Source organism: Tupaia chinensis, unplaced genomic scaffold (genome assembly GCF_000334495.1).
Source record: "Tupaia chinensis unplaced genomic scaffold, TupChi_1.0 Scaffold000283_1, whole genome shotgun sequence".
Classification (NCBI taxonomy): Eukaryota; Metazoa; Chordata; class Mammalia; order Scandentia; family Tupaiidae; genus Tupaia; species Tupaia belangeri.
The window spans coordinates 653,222-660,480 of NW_006159766.1; the positions used below are offsets into that span (position 1 = coordinate 653,222).

General features: G+C 38.4%; 1 long non-coding RNA gene across 2 annotated transcripts in view; it reads left to right on the forward strand.

The window, feature by feature from the left end:
* LOC106735052 (uncharacterized) overlaps window positions 1–3,435 on the forward strand; it is a 28,718-nt gene extending 25,283 nt beyond the window's left edge. For both annotated transcript variants that reach the window (XR_001370489.2, XR_003549648.1), the window contains one exon: window positions 2,382–3,435. This is a non-coding gene — a long non-coding RNA (uncharacterized LOC106735052). The remainder of the gene's footprint in view (window positions 1–2,381) is intronic.
* The last annotated feature ends 3,824 nt before the right edge of the window (window positions 3,436–7,259 follow it).

A 7,259-nucleotide genomic window follows, 5' to 3' on the forward strand; every position in this document is an offset into this window, starting at 1 on the left:
AAGGACACAAGGGAGAGCTCGTAAACTGGGCCTTGCCTCAGTTTCTTCCCAGTCCAGGTCTTGCCTTAGAATGGGAGGCAGCATCCTTACCAGCTTGTGTTGCCTGCATGGCCCCGTCAATGAAGTATTTTTGATTTCCTAATTTTCATTTATTTGATTACTCATGAGAATATGTTCCAAAAAGATTATGGCTATTTCAATTTCTTCATCAAATTACAATACAACTGGGATAAATGGGGAATTAGAGCTGAGAAGCAGATTGAGGGGCTGATTGGACCCAAAATTACTAAAAGAAGACCTCAAGAGTAGGGGGATTCTCGCCAAACTGACCTAACAGGTTCTAAAGGCAAGCCAAGGTCTGAGACATAAGGTGAGGGTTGGGGACCTTGATCAGATATCAAGGGAGAGGAGGGACAACCTAGCAAGATTCTTGGCCTAGACTGACTTTAGGTAGGCAATGGACAGGGCCTAAGAATGAGGCCTGGTAGAAAAGAGGGCTCAGGGAAACCTATTTAAAGTTTGGTGATTTGTTAAATGGAACACATTATAGGATATTTTCCAGATAGCTGGTATATAAATTTCATTTTCAAAGATGACTGTTCTGCGTGGATAGAATTAAGAGCAGCCGGGTGTAAGTAAATAGGTGTAAGATACGTTGGTTTGGTTGTGTGATGGTAGTGGCAGTGATGGTGGGGACTTGGTATTTGTAGAGAACGTTGGGTGGTAAGGGTGTCACTCTGAAGTCCCCGTTCAGGTGCCATATATTTGCTTTGCTTTACTTGACTCCCCAGTAACATCCTGAGTAGCTGCACTTGAAGCAGCAGCAGAAAACAGCACCGACCAAGGAGGGCCAACCGAGCTGTTGGTAATGTCGCCTGACACCTCTCCATAGTATGTGAGTTGACAAAACAACCACAGACCAGAGCTCTCCATCCTGGTCTCCATCCAGTTCTTTTCCCATGCACATTGGAGCTGATTTATGTGAAAACTGACCTTGTACTTTAAAGACCTGGAGACAGCGGAGTTGGCCTTTAGTGGAGGTCACTGCTACCCTTAACAGTTGCATTTCTCTAACTATATGGGAATTGCAGAAACGAGGTAAGAGGGCCTCCTCCAGCCGCTTCTACCCACTAAGGCTGGAAAAGTGACAAACGCCTCCCCCATTTCCACCCTGGATACCCAGACCTCTTGCTCTGCAGACCATCTCATATACATGAGCCCAGTCCTGGGACATGATTTTGTCTGGTTTCTTGTTTACTTTTCCTTGAAAGCATGCTACAGGTAGAGAGATGAGAGTCAAGAAAATAGGGTAATTAATATCTCCTGCTTAAAAAGCCTGTTTTCAAGTATTCATCAGTTCCCTGGAGTGATGGTCATTTTATTCCTAAAATCTGATCTGTTCAGATATTGGACTTACACAAATTAAGTAAATTGTCTCAAAAACCATGTATTGAATTTTATTAGCTTTTCCTGAATTAATGGTTCTAGTTAATTTAACTTTGTTGGTTGTTTTTACTTTGAAAATTAGTTCTTAATTAATATGGGTTTTGTAAGAGTTCATGTGTGTGTGTGTGTGTGTGTGTGTGTGTGTGTGTGTGTGTGTTTCCTATAGGAAGCATGCACTTGCTGGGGAGAGAGAGAAAGTAAAAAATCAGCTCACTGGGGAATGGCCTCACCACAATTCTCTCTCCTCCATTCTTCTCTGAGGATACTGGACACACAGACATGCCCTGTATGTTCTTTTTTGTTTTGTTTTGTTTCATTTTTGTTTTTTGAGAGATTTTTGTTATAGGGCGCGTGCGCTTGCCACATAGAGAGAGAGACAGAGAGACAGAAAGCGAGAAATCACCCCCCAGGGGGGTGGCCACACCACAATCCCTTCTCCTCCATTCTCTTCTCGGGATCTTGGACATGCACACACACGCGCCCGGCGTGAATTTTAAGCCACCGGGTCCAGGACGTGAACCACAGTCAACTACATGGGAGTCCAGCGACATAGCCATTACGCTAACTGCTGGTCCCCTCTGTATGTTCTTCAAACCACTGTGTCTAGGATGTGAACAGCACAGTCAGCCATGTGGGATTCAGCTACCTTAACTACCATGCCACTGGCAGGCCCTTTGTGTTTTGTTGTTTACAGTTTGTCAGAGAGTCTTCATAAGAAAACACATTCAGCCCATGAAGAAAAATATGCCCCTTCTCCCCCCTAAAGGACAAATACACTTTTTATTTTAAAGAAGAAATAGAAGTAGCCATAATCATTTGAACATGTTCAGCCTGATTAGTAATCAAATAAATGAAAATGTAAGAAAGAAAAGTATTTCATGAGCTCTTCAGTTTTAGTGTCAGAAATGATAATAATATGTACTTTGTTTCTTAAGGTTGGAAATGCACACCAACGCTACAACTGCTGACAAGACAGATTTCAACCCCTTGAAATGATACAGTGAACTACACTTGAACAGGCCTCCCCGCATTTCTGTTCACAATCAACTCCATGATTCTGTGGCCCATCAATGAAGAGAATGAGGACCCTACACTGCCCCTCTCACCAGGAAGTAGCCTGAACAGACTTCATCACCCAGTGTCAAAGATTTGACTTTGTTAATCTGTCAGGGAAAACATAGAGTTTAACAAATCTAACAGTGGGACAGCCATTTTAGGCTGAGGCCATTTCAGAATAAAATGGGCCAGTGCCTTTGCCTGGTGGAAATTTACCAGATGACAACCCCCAACCACATTCCCAGAAGTTTGGGCAACCACTGACACCCAGCTGGAATGTGAGGGGATCAACCAGGCCATGAAACCAGCCCAGTTGCTCTTCTTCTGCACAAACTCTTACTTGCTCCTCCTTGAAGCAAACTCAACCAATTCTATTCCTTAATTCTGCTCTCCACTCAGTAAGTTCTTTTTATAGTCACATACCAGCCTCTAATGCAACAACATAGCAAGTAATAAGGTAACTCTAGATGTATTTTGATTCTTCTAGTGTTCTGTTCACTTATTTTAGAAACATGGTATAAAATGGTTTTCATTTATATTTTGCTTTCTAAATAGAATTCATTGGATGGTACCTATACACAAGTTAGACAGTATAAATATGTTTCATTATAAGACCATGTTGATATTACTAACTATACTTAACAGAATGTGTAATGCTTACAGAATGCTTAATGTTGTTGACAATAAGGTGTCAGATAAATAAGAAAAAAGTAAATTATTGTATTTATGTAATTTACCATAAATTGAAAATGGTAACTCTTTTTCTCTTAGCTGTTTTTAATGGTGATAGAAAAAGTATAATAGAAAATGGAAAGTGTCAAACAACCTGTCACATGATGGTTAAGGTAGCTAGGTCTCACTTGGCTAGCTGTATTGTTTGAATTCTGGACCCAGCAGCTTGAAATACATCAGGCTTCTGTGTGTAAGTACCCAAAATCCAGAGAGGAGACTGGAGGAAAAAGGATTGTATCATGGCCATTTCCCTTGAAGGTTGCTTTCTCTCTCTCTCTCCCTCCCTCTCCCTCTCTCACCCCAGTGAGTACACAAGCCCTATAGCAAAACTATAATAGTAATCATAATAATAGTACTTTAACTTATATTATTAACTTTTTCTTTATTCATTTTCATTATGAGACAGAAAGATACAGGGAGAGGTTTTTGACAGGTTCTTGCTGTGTTGTGACCCTCGTGCCCCAGCTTCCCAGTTAGCTTGGATTACAAGTACATAAGACAATATCCAAAGTATTCCAGTTAACCTGGGAGCTGAACCTATGCCTACCATGCTGTTTCCAGTTTCCAGCCTACCAAGGGGTGATACTGTGTGTGCCATCACAGCCATGCTCCTTTTTCATTTATTGTCTTTTATTTAGATTTTTAAAAATCTTTCTTTAGTGGATATACAAAAAAATTGTTACAGATGACTGCTCTAATTTCATTAAATATAAAGGAACATTTCACATGCTCCCTGTGAGAAATGATGCAAAATCAAAAATTTCAGATTGAGCCCAGCGATAGTATTATGGGCAGGTAGGGTGCTGCTGTGCCATGCTAGAAGCCATATGTGAAGACTCTAGGTTCACTTCTACACGCTTGGTGTACCCATAATCCTGGCTGGCTACAGGGCTGGGGGAGGATCGTAGCCTGAAGACCCTATCTTCAGGGTACTTTTCTCTGTCTGTCCCCTCTCTCTCAGGAAATAAATGACTAAACTTTAAAAAATAAGATTATATTTAAGAATTCAAGTATTGAATTTAGCTTCTTTATATTCATTATTTATCTCTAAATACTCATCTTTTTATTTACCAATATTGAAGATGTTTCCTAGTCTATTTTTTTTTTTTTTAGAGGTTTTTGCTATAGGGCGCGTGTGCTCGCCAGACAGAGAGAGACAGACAGAGAGACAAATCAAGAAATCCCCCCCCAGGGGGGATGGCCACGCCGCAATCCCCTCTCCTCCATTCTCCTCTCGGGATCTTAGGCACGCACGCACAAGCGCCCGGCTCAAGTTTAAGCCACCGGGTCCGGGACACGAACCGCAGTCGACTATGTGGGAGTCCAGTGACATAGCCATTATGCTAACTGCTGGTCCCAAGATGTTTCTTAGTCTTAAAAATTCATTTCATAAATTGTCTGACAGCCATTCTAGTGATAAATTTTAAGAGTCTGATGTAAGTATATAACACGACAACTCAGGTTTATTTGAGCATTCTCACTTTTGTTCTATTGATCTCTCCCTGTTTTTGTGCCAATACCACGCTATTTTAATTATCACAGCTTTGTGATATGTTTTGAGGTCAGGAGGTGAGATGCCTCCTGTTTTATTCCTCTTGCACAGTATTGCTTTGGCAGTACAGGGCATTATAGAATTCTAGGCAAACTTTATTATTGTTTTTCTTCTATTTCTGTGAGGAATATCTCGGGTCATTTGCTTGGGATTGCTTCAAATTTGTATATAATCTGGATAGGACTGACATCTTGATTATATTAATTCTTCCAATCTACGAACATGAGATGTTTCTCCACTTTTTTGTATCATGTTTAATTTTTTTTTTTTCCTGGTGTTCATAGTTTTCCTTGTAGAGGTCTTCGACATCTTTAGTAAGATATATTCCTAGATATCTTACTGGGTTTATGGCTATTGTAAATGTGATTGCTTTATTCAGTTCTCTCTCAGTTTATTCATTGTTGGAGTATAAAAATGCTGTAGATTTTTGTATGTTGATTTTGTATCCTGCCTCTTTACCATATTTATTTATTTCTTCCAGTTTTTTTGTGGATTCTTTTAGATTTTCTGTACATAGAATAATACCATCTGTAAAAAGAATTTCACTTCTTTTCCTGTTTGGATGCCTTCAATTTGACTCTGTTGTCTAATGCATTGGCTACAACTTCCAGTACTACGTTAAAAAGGAGTGGAGAAATTGGGCAGCATTGTCTTGTTTCTCTTTTTAGTGGAAAGGCTTTCAGCGTTTCCCCCATTCAGTATGATGTTAGCTATGATTTTGTAATAGATAGCTTTTATTGTGTTAAGGAATGTTCCTTCTATGCCAGTTTTGCTGAGTCTTAATCATGAAGGGATGTTGTATTTTATTAAATAGTTTTTCTGCATTGATTGATATGATCATATGATTTTTATCTTTCCTTTTGTTAATGTGATGTATTACATTTATTGTTTTGAGTGCATTGAACCATCCTTACATCCCTGCAGTAAAGCCTACTCGATAATGGAGTATAATCTTTTTAATGTATTGTTGAATATGATTTGCTAGTATTTTGTTGAGAACTTTTTTATCTGTATTCATCAGGGATATTGGCCTGAAATTTTCTTTTTTTGTTATGTCTTTGTCTGGTTTTGGAATTAGGATGATGGAGGCGTCGTAGAATGATTTTGGGAATGTTCCTTCCTTTTGGAGCTTTAGAAACAGTTTGAAGAAAATTGGGGTTAGTTCTTCTTTAAATGTTTTGTAGAATTTAGAAGTAAAGCCATTGGGACCTGGATTCTTTGTTGGGAGACTATTTATTACTGATTCTATCTCATTGCTTGTTATGGGTCTTTTCAGACTTTCTCTTTCTTCTTAGTTCAATCTTGGTTAAGTTATATGTGTCCAGAAATTTGTCCATCTCATTCAGGTTTTCTTGTCTGTTGATGTATAAATGCTCATGGTATTCTCTGATAATATTTTGTATTTCTGTTATATCCGTTGTGAGAATGCCTGTTTCTTTGCTGATTTGATTTATCTGGTTCCTTTCTCTGTTCTTCTTGATTAGTCTAGCTAACGGTGTGCCTATTTTATTTATCTTCTCAAAGAACCAGTTTTTGGTTTCGTTTATTTTCTGTATAGTTCCTTTATTCTGTTTCATTTATTCCTGCTCAAATCTTTGTTATTTCTTTTCTCCTGCAATTTTTTGAGTGATTTTGTTGTTGTTTTTCCAGTTCCTTGAGTTGTGTTATTAGATTTTTTATTTGCCACCTTTCTGCTTTTTTCTTATGGGCACTACTTGTTATGAAGTTCCCTCTTATAACTGCTTTTGCTATGTCCCATAGGTTATAAACACTTTTTTGTTTGTTATTATTGGTTTCTGTGACCCTTTTGATTTCTGCCTTATTTTCTTCTCTAGTTGTAAAGTCATTCAAGAGTAGATTGTTTAGTTATCATGTGTTTATATATTTTCAGTTGCTCTTTCTGTAGTTGATTTCAAGTTTGATTCCATCATGGTCAGAAAAGATGCTGGATATAGTTTTCTATATATTTGAATTTGAAAAGGCTTATTTTGTGCCCTATCACGTGGTCATTCTGCAAAAATGTTCCATGTGGGGGTGAGAAAAATGAATATTTTGTGGTTGTTGGATGAAATACTTTTTAGATGTCTGTCAAGTCCATTTCGTGTGTGGTATCACTTAGATCTTGTATCTCTTTGTTTACTTTTTTGTCTAGATGATCTGTACAGAGGAGTGGGATGTTGAGTTCTCCAACAATTACTGTGTTGCAGTCTTATCTCTCCCTTGAAATCTAACAGTCTCTCTTTGATATATTTAGGTGCTCCAGTGTTGACTGCATAGATATTTACAACTGTTTATCTTGTTGGTGAACAAGTCCTTCTTGTACAATATAATGTCCTTTGTCTCTTCTTACATATTTATGTCTATTTTGTCATATCAGTATTGCAACTCCAGCCTTTTCTTAGTTTCCATGTGCATGGAATATGTTTTTCCAGCCCTTCACTTTCTTTTTTTTTTTTTTTTTTTTTTTTGGTGC